The sequence below is a fragment of the Athene noctua genome, chromosome 18, assembly GCF_965140245.1.
Source record: "Athene noctua chromosome 18, bAthNoc1.hap1.1, whole genome shotgun sequence".
Classification (NCBI taxonomy): domain Eukaryota; kingdom Metazoa; phylum Chordata; class Aves; order Strigiformes; family Strigidae; genus Athene; species Athene noctua.
In genome coordinates, this window is record NC_134054.1 from 14,175,527 (window position 1) to 14,191,821 (window position 16,295).

The 16,295-nt window shown below is 63.3% G+C and overlaps 1 protein-coding gene across 3 annotated transcripts in view; it reads left to right on the forward strand.

Annotated features, from left to right (window-relative positions):
* Positions 1-11,663: 11,663 nt before the first annotated feature.
* RBFOX3 (RNA binding fox-1 homolog 3) overlaps positions 11,664-16,295 on the forward strand; it is a 125,163-nt gene continuing 120,531 nt past the window's right edge. For all 3 annotated transcript variants that reach the window (XM_074921644.1, XM_074921646.1, XM_074921645.1), the window contains exon 1: positions 11,664-11,896. The gene's annotated coding sequence lies outside the window, so the exon portion shown is untranslated. The remainder of the gene's footprint in view (positions 11,897-16,295) is intronic.

Here is a 16,295-nt window from a genome sequence, read left to right on the forward strand (position 1 = left end):
ACGACGATTCCCAAAGGCGTAAGAGCAAAATCTGCAGCCCAGGCTGCTCCCTCCTCCCCCGGCTGAGCCGCAGAACGCTGCTGTGGCGGGAGCTGCCGTCGGCTCCGTGGTGCAGAGCGCATCCCCGGGCGGGTTTTATCTGCGGCCCCGGCCGGGAAGGGGCTCTGGCAGCAGGACGAGCCCCCGGGCTGGGCTGCCACACCTCGGGGCCCCCTTTTCTGGCCGTCTGGGGGTCCGTGGGGAGGCAGCTGGGGAGCCCCAACCCCTTCCTGCTGGGCTGGGCTCGGTGCGTCGGTTTGCTGGAGGGAAAAGCTTTACTGGAGCCGGTTAAGGCAGGTACCAGCTCACACCCAACTAACACGTTAAGAGCTGTGGTAACAAAAAAGATCTATACTAGTTGCTTGTTAAAATGGCAGTAATGAACTAAAAAATATTACCAGCTGCTCAAGGCAGCTATCCCAAGGCAGGTCAGGGCCCTCAGCCTGGCCCTTCGGCTCGCCTGGGTCACCAGACACAGTAAAATCTATTTGGAGAAGATAGAAATGTAATTTCTCTCTGCCCTATCAATTTAAATAAATTATCTATTAGATTAGCTGCACTTAAAACAAAACAAGAAATCAATCCCACCAGCCTCTGCTGCTATTAAACTGTGTTTTGCAGCACTAAACCTGGGATTGCCGAAGGTCCCCACCGAAGGAGGGCGGCCGGTGGGCTGGGGTGGTCCCCCGGGCGGGAGGGGGCAGGGGGGATGGACCATCTGCCTGCCCGCCCTCCTGCTCTGACCTCTAACCCCCTGCCCCAGCAGCGCAGCCTGGGGTAATTCACGGGCGAGCTCCCTGGGGCACTGGGCTCGCTGGGCAGGCAGGTCCCAGCCCGGAGAGGTGCTGAGGTCAGCAGGCAGCCCATCGGGCAGAGAGGGATGCAGGCAGGGGTGCAGGCAGGGGTGCAGGCAGGGATGCAGGTAGGGGTGCAGGCAGGGATCCCTGCAGAGAGCCGGGGAGGGCAGAAGTCCCTGGGAGCCGGGGGGGGGGCAGCTTTCTGAAGCCACATTTCAGACATGGCTGTTCCCTTTTTTTTTTTCTCTTTTTTTTTCCTGCTGAAACTGCTGCCTTGTGCAAACCTGCTCGAGCTCCTCAGATAAATTAGCATCTAGGGGATTTTTTTTTTCCTCTACATTTTGTGCAGTTGCATAAGAGGGAAGAACAGAGGAGCCCAAGTAGCAGATTGCTTTGAGAGAAGCATGAAACAGCCGCAGCCAGAGCTGCTGTCTGCCTGCTGCCAGCAGATCTCACGCGTTCAGCTGGATGAAGCTCACGCGTGTGCTCGGGGCGTATCTGGGATGGTCCGGGGGAGCGCGGGCCGGACAGGGAGCCCCGGGGGGGGATGTGCAGGCAGCAGGGGCTCTTCCCGGGATGGCCGGTCATCTCCCAGCTGGAGATCCCAGCTCTGCAGCACAGCCAGGCCCAGCAGCCGCCCCCCCGGGCAGCCCAGCCGTGTCCCCCCCTCCGGCAGAAGGCAGCTGCCAGGCCCCTGCCCGCTGCTGCTGGTCTCTGCCTCAGCCTCCCCTGGGGGATCCAGGAGCCCCTTTGCAGGGACCCACGGAGGCTCAGGATGCGCCTGTGCAGGAGCCGGGGAAGCTGCGGGGGCTTCCCAGCGGGTGCCATTCGCGGCGGGAGGAGGAGGAGGAGGAGGGTATCGGTATCCACTCAGCTGCCTCCTTCCCTGACCTAACCCCATCGATTTGCACCGATCCGAGTCTGCTGAGATGTGCGAAGCGATCGATATACCTGCGGCTCTGCAAGGCTGCGGGAGGCAGGGGATGAGGGTCCGGCGTTTAACCCTTCCTGTCCCCCGCTGCGGCTGTCCCCCCCCCCCCGGGCTGAGGGCTCCCCGCGGGCCAGGCTGGGCTGTGCGTCCCCTCGCTGCCCGGGGACAGACGGGTGGCTCTTGAACCACTGTCCCTCTGCCCACACATCCCGGGGTGTCCCCACCCGAGTGTCCCACCAGCCTGCCCAGCCCCGGGGGGTTTTATTGCCCTCGGGGGCTGATGCCGTCGGGCTCCTCAGGCAGCACCGCAGGGAAAAGGCCTCCCCAGCCCTGCGCAGCCTTTCCCAAGATGAGTCTGGCTCAGCGCCGGCTCTGCTCCGACCCTCGCACGCACCAGCATTTCACCTTCCCATAAAACTCCCGAGAGAGCCTGGGAACAGTGGGGGGAGGAAGGGAACAAAAGGGGGGGGAAAAAAGAAGCTGTAAAAAGGCTCAAACACAGAAGGGTGAAGAAACTTGGGGTAGGAGGAGGGAGGGAAAGGGGCAGCTTGTGAGGCTGCAGAGCTGCCGGGCACCGCGGGGATGCTCGGCCAGCGGAGCCGAGCGCTCGCCCCTGGGGAGGGAGCGGGGGGAGCGCTCGGCTGTAAGTGCTTTCATAACCCTCAGCCAGAAGTGATTTTTCTGAGGCGTAAGTAATGTAGGTAAATAGGATTATCTCACAAAAGGAAACGGCAAAATAATAACCATCCTGATAACAGCACCGCCCCGGAGCGGGACAGGCAGCCCTGCCCGCAGCCAGCACCGGGAGCGGGGCCGCGGCCGGGCGGGAGCGTGTGGGGCGTCATCACCCCCAGAGCCGGTTCGACCGGGGGTGTGAGCACCGGGAGCTGCTTCTCGGGACCTGGCCGGACTCTACGGCTCCTCGTGAGCGCAAAGCCGCGGCCACGTGGGGCTGAGTATCACGAGCCCGTTTCTCGGTGTGACATGAACTTGGTGGGTGCTCGGGACGTGAAGAGGCACCGGGGCTGCGGGGAGGAAGGAGCTGGGGCCCCAAACCCCCCCCCAGCGCGGTGAAGCAGCACGGGCCCGGCCAGGCGAGGGGCCTGCCCCAGGACACGTGCGGGCAGGGGGAGCGGGTCTCCAGCCCGGATCCCTTCAGGGGAGGTGGGGAGCCAGCCCAGGGCTCTGCCCTCGCCTGCCGGGGGGGTTTCTTCCTCCGTCCCAGCCCCCCATAGGCTCAGTCTGATACTGAGTCCTGCTCATCCCTGAGCTCAGCTGCGTCGGGAAGGGGGGGCTGTGGTCAGAGACCCCCCCACCAGGCAGGTCCCTGTCTGGGAGAAACCGAGAGTGAAGCTGTGTCCGGGAGGGGCGAGGCTGCCCCCCGCGCTCCCCGCACGCCCTGGGGGGTTCTCGTGGGGATGCTGCAGGAGCAAAAGCACGGAAGTCCCCCCCGACTTCATGACGGTGACAGAAACCGAGACCCCTTTAGCAGGGAAAGGCTCTTTAGCTGCATTAACAGGCCGAGATCTGATGGGGAAGATGAGGAGAGGCGGTCTCCTCCACATCGCTCACCTGAGACTCTGTCAGACTTGCCACAATTAGGAAAATTCACATCGAAGGCTTCATTTGTAAAGGACCAAAACATGAGAGAACGTTTGGCCCAGAGGGAAGCTGCCTCTCATCTTTCATCATTTGCCTTCTCCCACTCCTATCTTGGCAGCCCCAGTATTTTGCTTTGTCTCCTTCAGGTGACTAATCATTAGACTAATTAGTTGCTAATCAATGTTTAATTAAAACTTAGCTGTTAATTACTGGAGGTGCTACTGTAGGTTGGATATGAAATGTTAGGGGAACACTTTTAAGGGCAGTTTTTGGGAAGGAGGCCTCGCTCCCTTGTCCCTGGGGTGTCCCTCGGCCGGGGTCCCCTGCCCGGGGAGGCTGCTGGGACGGGGCCGCGGGGGCCAGCGCATCCGTGCGGCAGCACCGACCCCACAGCGCTGCCGCCGCTCCCCCGGCCCCGCGCCCGGCCCGAGATGCAGCGGCCTCAGGAGCATCCCTGGGGCTTTCCCAGCTCCGGGCAGTGGGTGACGCGGGGATGTCCCCCCCAGTTCCCGGGGGCATGGGGGGCAGCGCTCCAAGCAAGACGCCGGTGCCCTGCCCGGGGCTGGAGCCCCTGGCGTGTGGGGCCGCAGCTCTGGGAGCCCTCGGAGGGTGTGGGCTGGTGCTGAGCACCCAGCCAAAGGCCACGTGCAGTGTGTAGCTCCCGTTGCCGTATCCCCCTGATCAGCCTCTGTCCCCTTGAAGCCCCCCGAGAGCGGAGGCCGGGCAGGGCCTGGCGGGGCCAAGGCTTTTCAAGCACCTTTTGCCATGTGCAAGCGCCCGGAGGTTTTTCCTGCGCAATCCCTTGACAGGAGCCAGTTAAATATTCCATCAGCGACGGGTATGTAGGTCACCCAGGTGTGCGGCTGCCTCCAGGTACCAGCTCATTTCAGCCCTTGGTGAGGAGCCAGCGTCTGCTCGTTAATTCTGTGGCTGCTTCTCCCTCCCCGTGTCCTTCTGGCGCGGGGGCTGGCCCGTGGGTCTGGGGGCTTTGTGCAAACCTGGAGGGATCTGCAGGGCTGGGGGCACCGCGTCTTGTCCAAGGGCCCTGAACCCCTTACGGCTCCATAGGGGGAGAGGGGGGCCAGGGGAGCACCCCCAGGCCGGGCAGGGGGCCCCCAGGACCCCCAGGCAGAGAGCCCTCCCTCCTCGGGGGCTGCGCGGAGCCGGTGGGGAGCAGGCGCTGTGCAAGCGCCGTACGTGCGCTAATGACACCATTTACATTCTCCCCGCTCTTCACATTCCTTATTTCACTTTACTTGTCATTTTATGGCTCAGCTTAATTTCTTGAGAGCAGACCCATAGGATAATAAGGTCTGGTGCTGCAGAGGGTCCCGAGGCAGACACTGCGGCTCCATCCAGCCGGAGACGCTGGGAGCTCCACTAATGTGCCGGTGTCTGGGGCAAGCGGTGGCCCGTTCCCATCACCTGGGGAGCAGCCAGGGGTGTCTCTGCGGAGGAAGTTGGGCGTCTGAGCAGGAGCTGATGTGCGGGCCCTGGGGCAGAGCCAGCTCCCGGCTTCTGTGCTCAGCGGTTCGCTTGTCCCTCCTCTGACAAGGCCACCGTCCCCAACTGGGTCCCTGTCACCCAGCTGGTTTGCTGCAGACGGGTGCTGTGAGGCGAGGGGCAGCTCCGGAGCTCTCCTGGCCGAGGCACCGGCGAGTCTCAACCCTTGTCAGGGCGACGTCCCCATCCCGGGCTGTCCCCGGGCCATGCCCATGTCTCCCCCCAGCCGGGACTCGGGTCACTCCCCACTTGCTCTGCCGGAGGGTGGGCTGGGGAGGGCGAGGGCCTGGGTATGCTCTTTTCTTGCTTGCCTGATGCCACTGGATATGGGGTTTTTTTCAGAAAAAAAAAAAATATATTTTTTTCGCCCTGCTAGTTAGAGAAAGATGCTGACAACAAACCAGGGTTTTGGTGATTTGGAGGGTGACAACGCAAGGGAAGGGAGCTATGTTTAGAAATAATTGCTTTGTCTTTTGCAGAGGTATTAGTGCTTCCATGCTGGCAGTTAGAGGAATTAGCTGAAGGTATTGGTGACATAAATACAGAAGCAAAATTATTGCTCTTTATAATCGCTTTCATGTGTGTGAGAGAGAAGGAGACGTTATCAGGGCAGAAAGAGAAGGAAATGGGGAGCCAGAGGGGAAGAGCTCTGGGGTCTCCAGTACCGGGCTGGCACGTCCTTGGGCTCTGCGGGGCCGGGGCCTTGGCTGGTGCCGCTTCACGCCAGCGCCGGCGGCTCCTGCCCCACAGAACAGAGATGCCGGCACTGCCGGGGGACCGAGCCCACCTCCGCCACAGTCACGGGAGGGACCCGCAGCACCCGGGCTGCTGAGTGGCACTGGGGGAAGGTGGGTTGAGGCTTGGGGGGCTGGAGGGGACCCCCAGCTGCTGGCTCGGGGGGAGGCAGAATGGACCGTGCCCACCCCAGCAGAGCCCCGGCCGCCGGGCGGAGGGGACAGGCAGGCAACGTTCCAGGAGCCATCGGGAAGCAACCGCTGGAATTTTCTTAACAGTCACAAGTGGAGTCTGACATTTTGCTTCTAGAAAGTCATGAACCAGCCAAGGAAGGAGTCGGGCTGTGGCGACAAGAACGGAGCGGTCCCAGATGAGCGGCTGCGGGTCCCCACCCTGCATGGGCGGGAGGGTGGCCTGGTGGCATCCAGCCTCCCACCAGCACTCCGCTGCTGCAGGGACACAGCCCGGAGAGGGCAGGGAGGTGGCTGCCAGCCGGTGGGACCAGGAGGGTCTTTGCACCCCGGAGCAGCTGAGGAGCCGCCAGCGGGAGCGTGTGAAAACGAAGCGTCGGGATCCTCCTGCGGCGCGGAAGGTGCCGGATGCGGAGAGGCCGGTCGGGCTCAGCAGCACCAGGGATGCGCAGCCAAGGCGAAGGTTCCCTCCTGTCCCCGGGTCCTGGGCGCCCAGGCCAGGCTCCTCTTCGGACGGAGGAGCGGGCTGGGGGGATTTAGGCAGTGCCAGCGTTCTGGCGCTTACACGGGGCTGGGTGACGGCGGCGTGTCGGGGATAAGCTGAAGGCCGCACACGGAGGCGGGGGCTCGCCGGAGGAGCGGCAGCCCCGCACGGAAGCGGCTGTGGGTGGGAGCGGGGGGATCCTCCCGCCGAAGAGCCGGCAGAGCCCCTCGGGAGGCTGCTCTCCTCTGGATCGTGGAGCTGCCGCTCCGTCGGGAGCACCCGAGGATGCGGCCGCGGCGCCGCTTTGCTTCTCCCGCTGTTTGTTTCTCTCCGGCTCCTCGCAGGCAGCGTCCTCCCCCGTCCCTGCCCGTCCCTTGGTGGTGGGGCTGGCTGCGAAAAGAAAACCCCAGTGTTGGGAGGGAACAGATCTCTGACAACACAAGGCCATTCGTGCTTTCAGATATTAAATTCCATGCAGAATATTCAATAATTTCCTCTTCAGTGATCCCAGTAAATTTAATTAGCTCTTGCTCCCCCAATAGAGTTTTCCCCACGATGCTGAAGCGCCGTGTTGGGAGCGGAGGGACCCGGGCTCCTGGCCCAAGCGCTGCCTCCCCCCGCAAGCACCCCGCGGCCCCGCCGCGTTCCTGCCCCCCTCCCCGTCCCGGCCGGCTCTGCGCCGGGGGGCAGCGGGGTCGGGCTCTGCACCTCCAGCTCCCGCCGCCTTGGCTCTGGGCGGCTCCTTGAGGCGGGTTCTGTAGATGGTGTCGGTGCAGCTTCGCTGAGAAGACGCGGGTGCCCGGAGGGAGACGATCTGGGCAAGGGGAGGGACCTGCTGGGGGGCAGCCGGGGCTGGGGGGGTCAGTGGGTTTGGGTGACTTGTCCAGGGCCTCTTCTGTGGCCACTGGAGTGGCGAGTCCCGGCGGGGAGGGATGGAAATCGCACAACTGCTTGACTTTCAGTAGAAATGTTCACTGATGATTATTTTGGCATTTGTTTTTTTGGTTTTTGGTGGTTGGGTTGTTTTTTTGACTTTTAGAACCTTAGAGCAAAGAGGACAAAACCAAAAAAAAAATCCTTCCCTGATGGAAGTGGCTAATAGCAGGTTATAAATGTGTCCCTGGCATGGTTCATTAGCTGCCATGACATATTGAGAGCTATGAGCGGTGTGATACCAGCAAATCAATTCAGAATTTAATCTGAAAAAGAACGTGGGGGGGTTGGATCATGCAACACGTTACCAAACATTTCTTCTCAGCTGAAATCGAGCAGCTCTTCTCTCCCGGTGCTCCTCCTGCCTGGTTGCTGTGCAAAATGCAAAATAAATAAATAAACAAGTACCTGATTTACCGATGATTAATTTGCATAATTAGTGCTGTGTCAAATCACTTCACCGAGGTGCGAGGCACACGTTGCTGTAGATGTATGCATGGACATCTTCCCGGGGTTACTCCAGCTCACCTTCCCTCACGTTTAGCAGTCTCCTAAGGACGCGGCATCGCTGTTGGCAGGATTTCACGGAGTCAAAAGGGGAGGCGAGGGCCCGGGGGCTGCGGGGTGAAAGCCCTGCCAGCCTTTGCTGCCCTGTCCTGCTGCTGGAGCAAATGCCCTTCGCGGAAAATCTGTGCGGCCGCGGGTGGCCGTGCTCCGGGCGCCGGGGATGAGCTCAGACCCAGCTCTGCCCGCGGGCACCGACCTGCGGGCTCTGGCCAACGCCGGCCCCTTGGCGGCGGCAGCAACGTGGCGGCTGAATCGCGGCCGATTCGAACCCAGCCCGGGGCTCTGCTCCAGGGACGCTTTGGGAAGGCGCTTGGGGCAGGAGCTGGGGCGGAGGCTGCGATGGGGCCTGGCCCGCCGGGACGGGACGGGGATCTGGGCACCCGCGCAGCTCAGCGGTGCTCGCTGCGGTGTGTCTCTTGGTTTTGACAAGATTTGCCGTTTTCCACGGTGTTTTCTGGCACTGAGCGCTGCTGATGCTGCAGAGTCGATCTCTCGGCACTGGGGAAATCCCAGCAGCGAGGCCGGCGGCGCTTCCCTCCTCAGCCTCCGGCCCACGGGCAGGGACTCGGGTCCGAGCGCAGCGACGGCTTCGGCTCTTTTCTCTCCCCCTCCTGCAACAGGGGACGCGGCTACAAAACACCCAAGAGGTGAAGCGGGCGAGCAAAGGTGTAAAGACATTGAATGTTTTCAAAGCCGCCGCGCTGCGGGCAGCCCTGGTTGTACACCCTCGCTCCTGCTCCCCCCGTAATGGATATCAGATTGTTCTACTGATCTTGGCATTGTTTTAGTAATTGACTGATGCCATACAATGTTCACTGATTTAATAAGTTTGTTAGTATAATAGAGGTTCAGGATTTTGCTGTTAATGTGCAGTGACAATTACATTTTAGATTTGCTCATTATGTTGCATAACTTAGCTATGAAATCTATCGTAAATTATATTTTAAAAAGCATTATTTCAGAGCACATTAGCTTGGCTGTCCCTTCTCTCCCCAGCGCTGGAGAGTGCTTTGCAGGCTGAGCGTGTCCATGCCCAGGCTGGCGTTCAGCTCCTCGCCGGGTATCGCACGTTCCGCTTCGGGATTTTTGGGTCAGGGCATCTGACACTTGCCAGAAAAAAAAATCTGGGTCCTGCCATCATCCCACCTTCTCCACCACTGCCAAGGACGGTGCCGGTACCCCGTGTTCTGGCAGCTCTCTGGGGAGGGCTCCAGCTGGCACCGTGCCCCCAGGCCCCCCGGCCCCTCCGGGCCACCTGCGCGGGTAGGACGGACACCGGCACCGGCACCGGCACCGGCACCGGCACCGGCACCGGCGGGGGAACCTCCCGGCAGCGCCAGGCTCGAGCTGCCGGTGCTGTCGGAGCTGAGCAGGCTGCAGACGTCCCCTTTTCAGGCAGAGTCATGAGGAGGGGCTGGACCTTGTTCGGGCACCTCAACGCCGAGGGTCCCTGAGAGCTCGAGCTGTTGTGGCGGGCTCGGAGGGGTCTTTTGTCTCACGTCTCTTCCCGACACCGAACGGCATCCGAAGCCTCGCAGAGGCGATTTCTGCAGGTCTGGGACTGCCTGCTCAGACTGTCCTTGCTGGGGCTCCGCAGAGGGACTAACGGGGATAAGAGGCTCAGCCCCGGGGACCGAGAGGATCCCCAGGTGCGGGGGTTTTGCTGTGCCTCCTGCTTACAGCAGCTGCACCCAAGGCAGAGCTGCAACAGGTCTTGTCATCTCTTTACTCCAGCCACAGTTAGGAGAAGGAAAACCTTGTCATCGTTAAGGATAAATATAAAAAAGCAGCAGTAATTTAACAACTATGACTTCCTCCAAACGAAGGCCCTCAGTGGCAAATAGACGGTGAAATAAGCTAAGAAAAAAAAGAAAAGCAAATATTTTTTTCCGGATTAATACTTCTTCCCTCTGGTTCACGCACCAGCCTCGCCAAAGGCAGGGGTTTGTTGACTTGTGCGTTTTCTCCCTGCTTCTCCTCCCTCCCCTCTCGCTCTCGCGCATTCTCTGCCATTATCCCTGTCTGCTCCTCCTCCTCCTCCTCCTCCTCTCCCGCGGCCGGGTTCGGATGCTCGCCCTCCCGGAGGCCTGCGGGCAGGTTCCCCCGGTGGGTTCCTCGCGGGGTGTTTCCCTGCCCGGGAGCCCGGTGCGGGCGCGAGCGCCGCTGGGCTCGGGCCTTCTCCCGCCGGGCAGCGCGGGGTTGCTTAGCAATGCCCACCTCGCCGCGCTGCTCCGCTCCCCTGGCGCACGCACAGCTCCGGGCTGCGGGGCCGCCCCTCCGGAGCCGGTACCCATTTGTGTTTCTAGGAGCAGATGTCAACAGGGACCCGGTTCGGAGGCTCGAAATGCAGAGACAATTTTGCCGAGCTGCGCTCTGCCGTGTTGCCGGTTCCTCGTTCTCCAAATCTGCTGCCTAAAGCATCTTCAGCCTCAATGAACCGTGAGAAAACAGCACAGCGGGGCCCAGCGAGGAGCCATCCTGCCTGAGCGCTGCCTTTGTCTGGCAGATCGTGAGCACAAGGGCTGCGGCCGCCCTGGCAGGGCAGCGGGGCTCGGGCTGGGGCGCTCGCTGCGGCCTGGAGGGCTAAAAATACACCCGCTGGTCGTACAAAATGGATGTTGAGCTGCACGAGGTGCATTTGGTGCATTCGATAGCCCTCATTCGCGTTACGGCTCCGTGGAAGCCTGATGGTTTTCTCCGGAGTGTTCCTCACGAGCCCTGGGGGGGGGGAGTGAAACTGCGTTGGGGGGAAGGGGGGAGCGGCGCCTGTTTTCGGGGGGCTGCGCGTGGGCTCCGCAGGATGCTGCCAATGTCTCATAGATGGACCCTGGGCTGCTTCACGGGGAGTAACTGATGGCTTAAACAGCCTGCAGGTATTCCAGATATTTCTCAGGAAATAGAACTGAAGGAGGTTCACCACAGCCTTAACTGCTGGGAACCACAAAGAGATCGTCTGAGGCAGAAAAGGTGCCGAGCCCCGTCCGGCAGGTCTGCGGGGAGCAGTTTGCTGGCGCTGTGCCGGGTTCGGGGGGGTTCGGAGTGGCTCGGGGGGGCTCGAGCGGCCCAGCCACGTGTGGTACGAGGGCCCGGCGCTGCCAGGGCGGCCACAGCTCGTGGCCATTTCGGGGAGAGGCGGGCGAGCCGCGGGGCCAGGGCAGCCTCTGCTTTGCAGAAGGGGCTGAGGGAGGTGGGCGCCGGCCCGGGGCGGGGGGCACGGCCGGGAGCACCCCCGCCTGCTCTGGGAGGACTCCCGCTTCCAGGCGCCGTGGGAGGGGGGGGTCCCTGCTCAGGGGCCCTTAAATCAGGTCTCAAGAGGACGGGGAAGGGGCTGAGGCTCGCGGGGGGCACGCCGCAGCCCGCACCCCCAACTTGCCACCCTGCCTCGGCTTTCCCGACATTTCGGAGGAGGAATGGAACCCCCCGACCCCGCTCCCCGGGCGCCCCACGTGGCCCTGGGGCGCCCCTGAGCAGCGATGCCGGGGAGGGGGGGGGCTCGCCCGCCTGCAGGTCTGAACCCGCAGAAAAAGGGGGTGAAGGCCCGTGGGGCAGCAACAGGCAGGGCCTCGCAATGGGGGTGACCCCACCCCTGCTCCTCGCGGCGGTGGCACCGTCGTTTTTGGGGGAGAAACGGGAAAAAAAAGATGGTTCCTGTGGCGGGGGAGGCGGGAGCTGCCGGCCGGGGGCCCCTCGCCGCGGCGGGGCCGGGGGGGCGCGGGGGGGGGGGCTGCGGGGCTCCGGGGGGGCAGCGGGAGGTGGGCCTGGACCCCGGGTGTCCCCTCGGGTGTCCCCCCCGCGCCCCGCCAGCCCCGCGGGGGGGCAGGGGGAGGGGATGCGGGCGGGGGGCGGCAGCCGCGGGGCGGGGCGGGGCGGGGGCGCTCGTTCCTTCGTTCGGCGGCTCCGGGGGCGGCGGCGCAGCCGTGTGCGGGGCTGCCCGGTGCCGCGAGCCCAGCCCGGTGCCGCGCCGCCTCCTCCTCCTCCTCCCCCCGCCGCCGCCGCCGGGCCGCCCCGGTCGCCGCTGCTCGGGAGATGCCGCTCGGCGGGCGGGGACCCGCGGCTGCCCTGCGCCTCCCCCCCCTCCTGCGCCGCCGCCGCCGCGACGGGAACCTCTGAGCGCGTGAGTTACCGGGGGGGGTGTGGGGGGTGCGGGTGGCACCGCGGCATCCCCGGGGGGGGCGGGGAGGCGGCGGGCGGGCGGGGGGAGCTCGGCCCGACCCTGCTTCCGCGGTGGGGGGGGCGCATCCCGAGGGGGAGGCTCCGGGAGCGGAGCGGGGTGTCCCCCCCCCCAGCCCCCAAAACCGCCGGCGCCCCGGGGCGAAGTTTGGCTGCCGGCGGGCGGTGCCGGTTGGGAGCCGGAGCCCGGGTCCGGTAACGGCGCCCGCCCGCCCCCGGCGTCCCCCGGAACCGGAGCCGGCAGCGGCTGGTTTGCCTGCGCGAGGATTCCGGCCCAACTTCTCGTTAAGTTTGCGTTCTGGGCTCCGAACGGATGTCCTCATTAGGTGCCGGTGTTAACGGGAGTATTACCCTCGTTCAAATCGCACCCTCCAGGTGAAGGTAAACCGTAGGAAAAAGTTGGGTGAGGTGGAGTCTGGATTAATGGGGTGAAGGAGGAGGAGGAGGAGGAGAGGGTCCCCCTGGGCCCCGCGGCGGGGGCAGAGCCCGGCGGGCGAAGCGGCTTTCCCGGGGCTTCGCCTCCCCCCGTTCCCGCCGGGCCCCTGGAATTTCCTCGCCCGACGCCCTGGGGGTGCCCCGGCGTGCTCGGGGCTCGTGGCGCGGGCAGGGGCGAGCGGACGAGGCCTTCGGGGGTCACCGGCTCCGTTTGTGTTACGGGTGTGAATGTGCAGCGGCGGCGGCGGGCCGGGGGTCCCCGGGGGTCTCCGGTACCGTGTGTGCCAGGAGGCCGCCCCGCAGCCCGCGCCCGAACGCGGGGGCTGAAGGAAACAAACGTGTTGGGGGGGGCCGGCGGCAGCCGCACCGTCGAGGCGGCGGGGTGCGGGCAGCGGGGCGCGGGCAGGAGCCGGGGGCACAGCCCCAGCCCCCCGGCTGGAGCAGCCTGGGGAGGCTTCGTGAGCGGGTGTGCGTGCGCAGGCGGAGGGGTGGGGGGGCGAGCAGGGATTTCTCGGCTTCTCACTCCAGTGAGCATGACATTAGCAGCAGCGACTATTTTCGGTTGCCTTCGGTGAAGGAACTCGCTGCCTCCGCGGGAGCCCGCCCGGGTTTGGATCCCGGGGGGGTCACAGCCCCAGCTGCCCGCAGGTCGCTCTGCGCTGTGGGAGGCTGCGAGGTCAGGGAATACTTCCCTCTTTTTTTTTTTTTTTTTTTTTCCCGTTAATCCCACCCGGCGTTCTGGGGGTGTCTGGGGCTCCCGCTCCGCCCGGCAGCGCCCCGGGGGTGGATTCTGCTGCCCTGGTGTTATTTGGGTTCCAGCGGCGCCCAAAGGCTGGGGCCCGGCTGCGCCGGGTGCTGTGCAAACAGAGATGAAGCACTCCGCTCCCCAAAGAGCTTCCTGGTTTCAGGCTAAAATGGTTGAGGCGTGATAAAGCCTCACAAAGCAAGAGCTATTTTCCTGGATAATAGATGGAGAAAGAGCCTGGAGTTGATAATTTTTGTGGAGGGATGATTGCAGCGGGCTGGGGCTGCCAGGGCTGCCCAGATCTGGCCAGTCGTTGGGAACTTGTTCTTGGCTCTGGGGAGCCGTGGTGAGGCTCTGCTTGTTATTTCACAGAAAATGCAGGAGGTTGTTTCTTTTTTTCTCCCCCCCCCCTCTCCTTTGAAGTGATCTGTGGGATTGTTCAGCGCCACGGAAAGCCTTGGCACCGGGGCACACCGACGCTCTGCTGCGGCATTAGGTGAACCTTTGCCAGGCAGGGTTAAGGCGGTTGCTTTTGGGGCCCAGCTGTGGGATCCTCTCGCAGGGACATAAATTCCATGTAGCAAGCTGGGGGGGTGGTTTTGGACCACCAACAGTACAAGGTTGGGAGCCCACGGGCCAGCTGGCTGGTGAGCTGCTGTGGCTGGGAGCCCAACTCCAGGCACCCAAAGGGGCGCACAGGGGACTGGGATGGGTCTGGGATGGGACTGGGAAATCCCCAGCCCGCCGGCCGCACCTCTTGCCCTTTCCTCCAGCTTCGGGAGCGCGGGGCCGGCGTCTCCCCTGGGCCCGCGGGGCTGCGCCGCCGCCCGACCCTTCCCGGGGCGCAGGGCCGGGGCAGGCTGGGGGGTGCCGGGTGTTTGGGGATGCTGACCCTTGCTCTGTTGGGTGGAAAACCGGCTCCACAGCTTTCCCCTCCCAAACCTGGCCCGTCGCGTGTACTCCGTGTGTTCCCCACGTACGTGACGAGGGATTTTCCCCCTTCTCAAAATAAAGGGCCTCTCTCCAGCTGCACTTACCGCTCCATCTCCCATCGCGCCGTCCTTAATTCCTGCAGTCACACCCCAGGCCGGGGGTGGCCGGGCCCCCGCAGTCGCCGCTGGCGGAGCCTCTCGCCGTGCTGCTGCTGTTGCAGACGCGTTTTTGCTGCCGTCTCTCCCCCCCCGGCCCTCCTGGGACGGGCTGGCTGGGTCAGCTCTGTGGCCACCACGCCTGGGAGGGCTCCCCGGGGCTCCCCGGCCGGGGGGAGCGCTGCAGCGGGGCTGGCGGGGGGTGCAGGTGTCCCCCTCAGACCCATGTCTCCAGCAGCTCATCCAGCACGGGCCGTATTTGCTCATTCAGTGTGAATAAAGGTTTTTAAGTGTGTGCATTTACTAAATTAGTTTGTCGTCACAATTTTTCAGATGGATCAGCTGACGGTAGATAAATGCCTCTGAAGGTTATTGAGATAACAAAAGGCATGGGGGAAGTTCCTTAATTTATTTGAGTTCTCTTTTAATTTACAGTCTTGTGGGGTGAGAGTACACGGAATAATTAGTTCTTATGACTGATTTGCTCTTTTCAAACAACTGTGGAAGAGGAAGGGGAGCTGGTGGCAGCGTTGGAGCCCGAGCCCCGTGGAGGGGCAGCCACTGGGAGCCGGGACCCCCCCCCGGGCATCGCCGCAGAGCCGCCTGCAGAGCTGGGGGGGGAACAGCTCTGCTTTTGGCACATCTGGAATAAACCAGTGCAGGAGGCTGAGGTGCCTTTCCTGAGGTTGTGGAGGCAGCCGGTGGCTCCGCAGGGTTTGAAGGCGACCCGCAGAGCAGCCGGCTCCAGATGGGGCTGAAAGGCTTTTGCTCGGCGGTGACGGATACGGTGAAGCGGGAAGGAGACGTTTTCCCAAGGGTGTGAGCTCCCAGGCCTCCCGCGCATCGCCGCGGAGCTGCCGTGACCCTCCCCTGCCCTCCCCAGCCCCTGGCCCGCTGCCGGCCATCGGCTCCGGACGCCCAGGGGGGGAATTCTCTGTCCCGGGACCCTCGGGGAGCGCCTGAACCCCGGCAGTGAGGGGGCAGCAGCTTGAGCTGAGAGCTCCGGGGTGCTCGGGGCCGCCGCCAGCAGCTGCTTTTTTCCTCTCGAACCTTTGGCAGCACAGGCAGGGGCTGTTGTCGGTGCTGTTCCAGGGCTTTCTGCTGGAATCGTTTGAGGTATTATTTTGGGATGTGTGTTCCTGCAAATTAATTGACAGGCTGAGGTACCAGATGAGGAAGCAAAAATTTCTTCTCTGTTATTTCATTAGTTATTGAGATTAAATTTTTTTTTTTAAACTTTATTTTTAATAAACCAATCTAAAGCTAGCTTTCTCCTTTGTTCAGCTCGCACTCGGATGCTCCAGGCATCATTGTGTCTTCCAGACTAGACAAGATTGAATTTCTAATGGGTAGAAATGAGCACACGAGTGCGGGATCCCTTTTCATGTTTCATTATCCAGCATGTGCGCGTCCCCCCGCCCTCCCTGCCCCTCGCCGCCTGCGCGGGTCGTCCTGCCAGCAGCTCCTGCCTGGCCCAGGCTTTGCTGGGCGGCCTTGGTCCCGTTCCCTCGCTGGCACCCCCTGACCTTGGCCCCAGCCCGTGGCCGCACGGCGGGATCTGTGCTGTTTTCAACTCCTCTGCGTGTCACCAGCCCCGTCCCCAAGCCCTCCCGCGCCCCGGTACCGCCAGGTCCCTTCCAGGCCGTGTTTCCCCCCGCGTGGCTCTCGCCGTGTTCCTCGCCCCCCCGGAGGAGAGCTGCTCTGGCCGGTACGGGACGCAGCCCGGCTGCTGCGCGGCGCCATCGCCGTGACGCGGGGAACCGGCGCTGTGGCCCCAAGCTGCGGGATGCTCTTGGGTGTTTTTCCTCTCTTATTTGTGTTTTGGCTCTACTGCTCAGAAGCTGAAGCTGTTTCTGCTCCCGTGAGCTTCCCGGGCGGCGAGCGGCGCCGGGGCTCGGTCCCTCGTCGCCTCTGGGGGGGCTGCGGTGGCCGGGAGGGCAGGTCCGGAGGGTTTCGTTGCTGGGGAAAGTGGTTTCTCGCCAGCGTTTTGCTGTTGCTTTTCCCCAGCATCGAAGGAACCATGTGCTCGTGTGGGCCCTGCCAGGCTGCCTGCGCTCTCGCTGCGGGGATGCTTT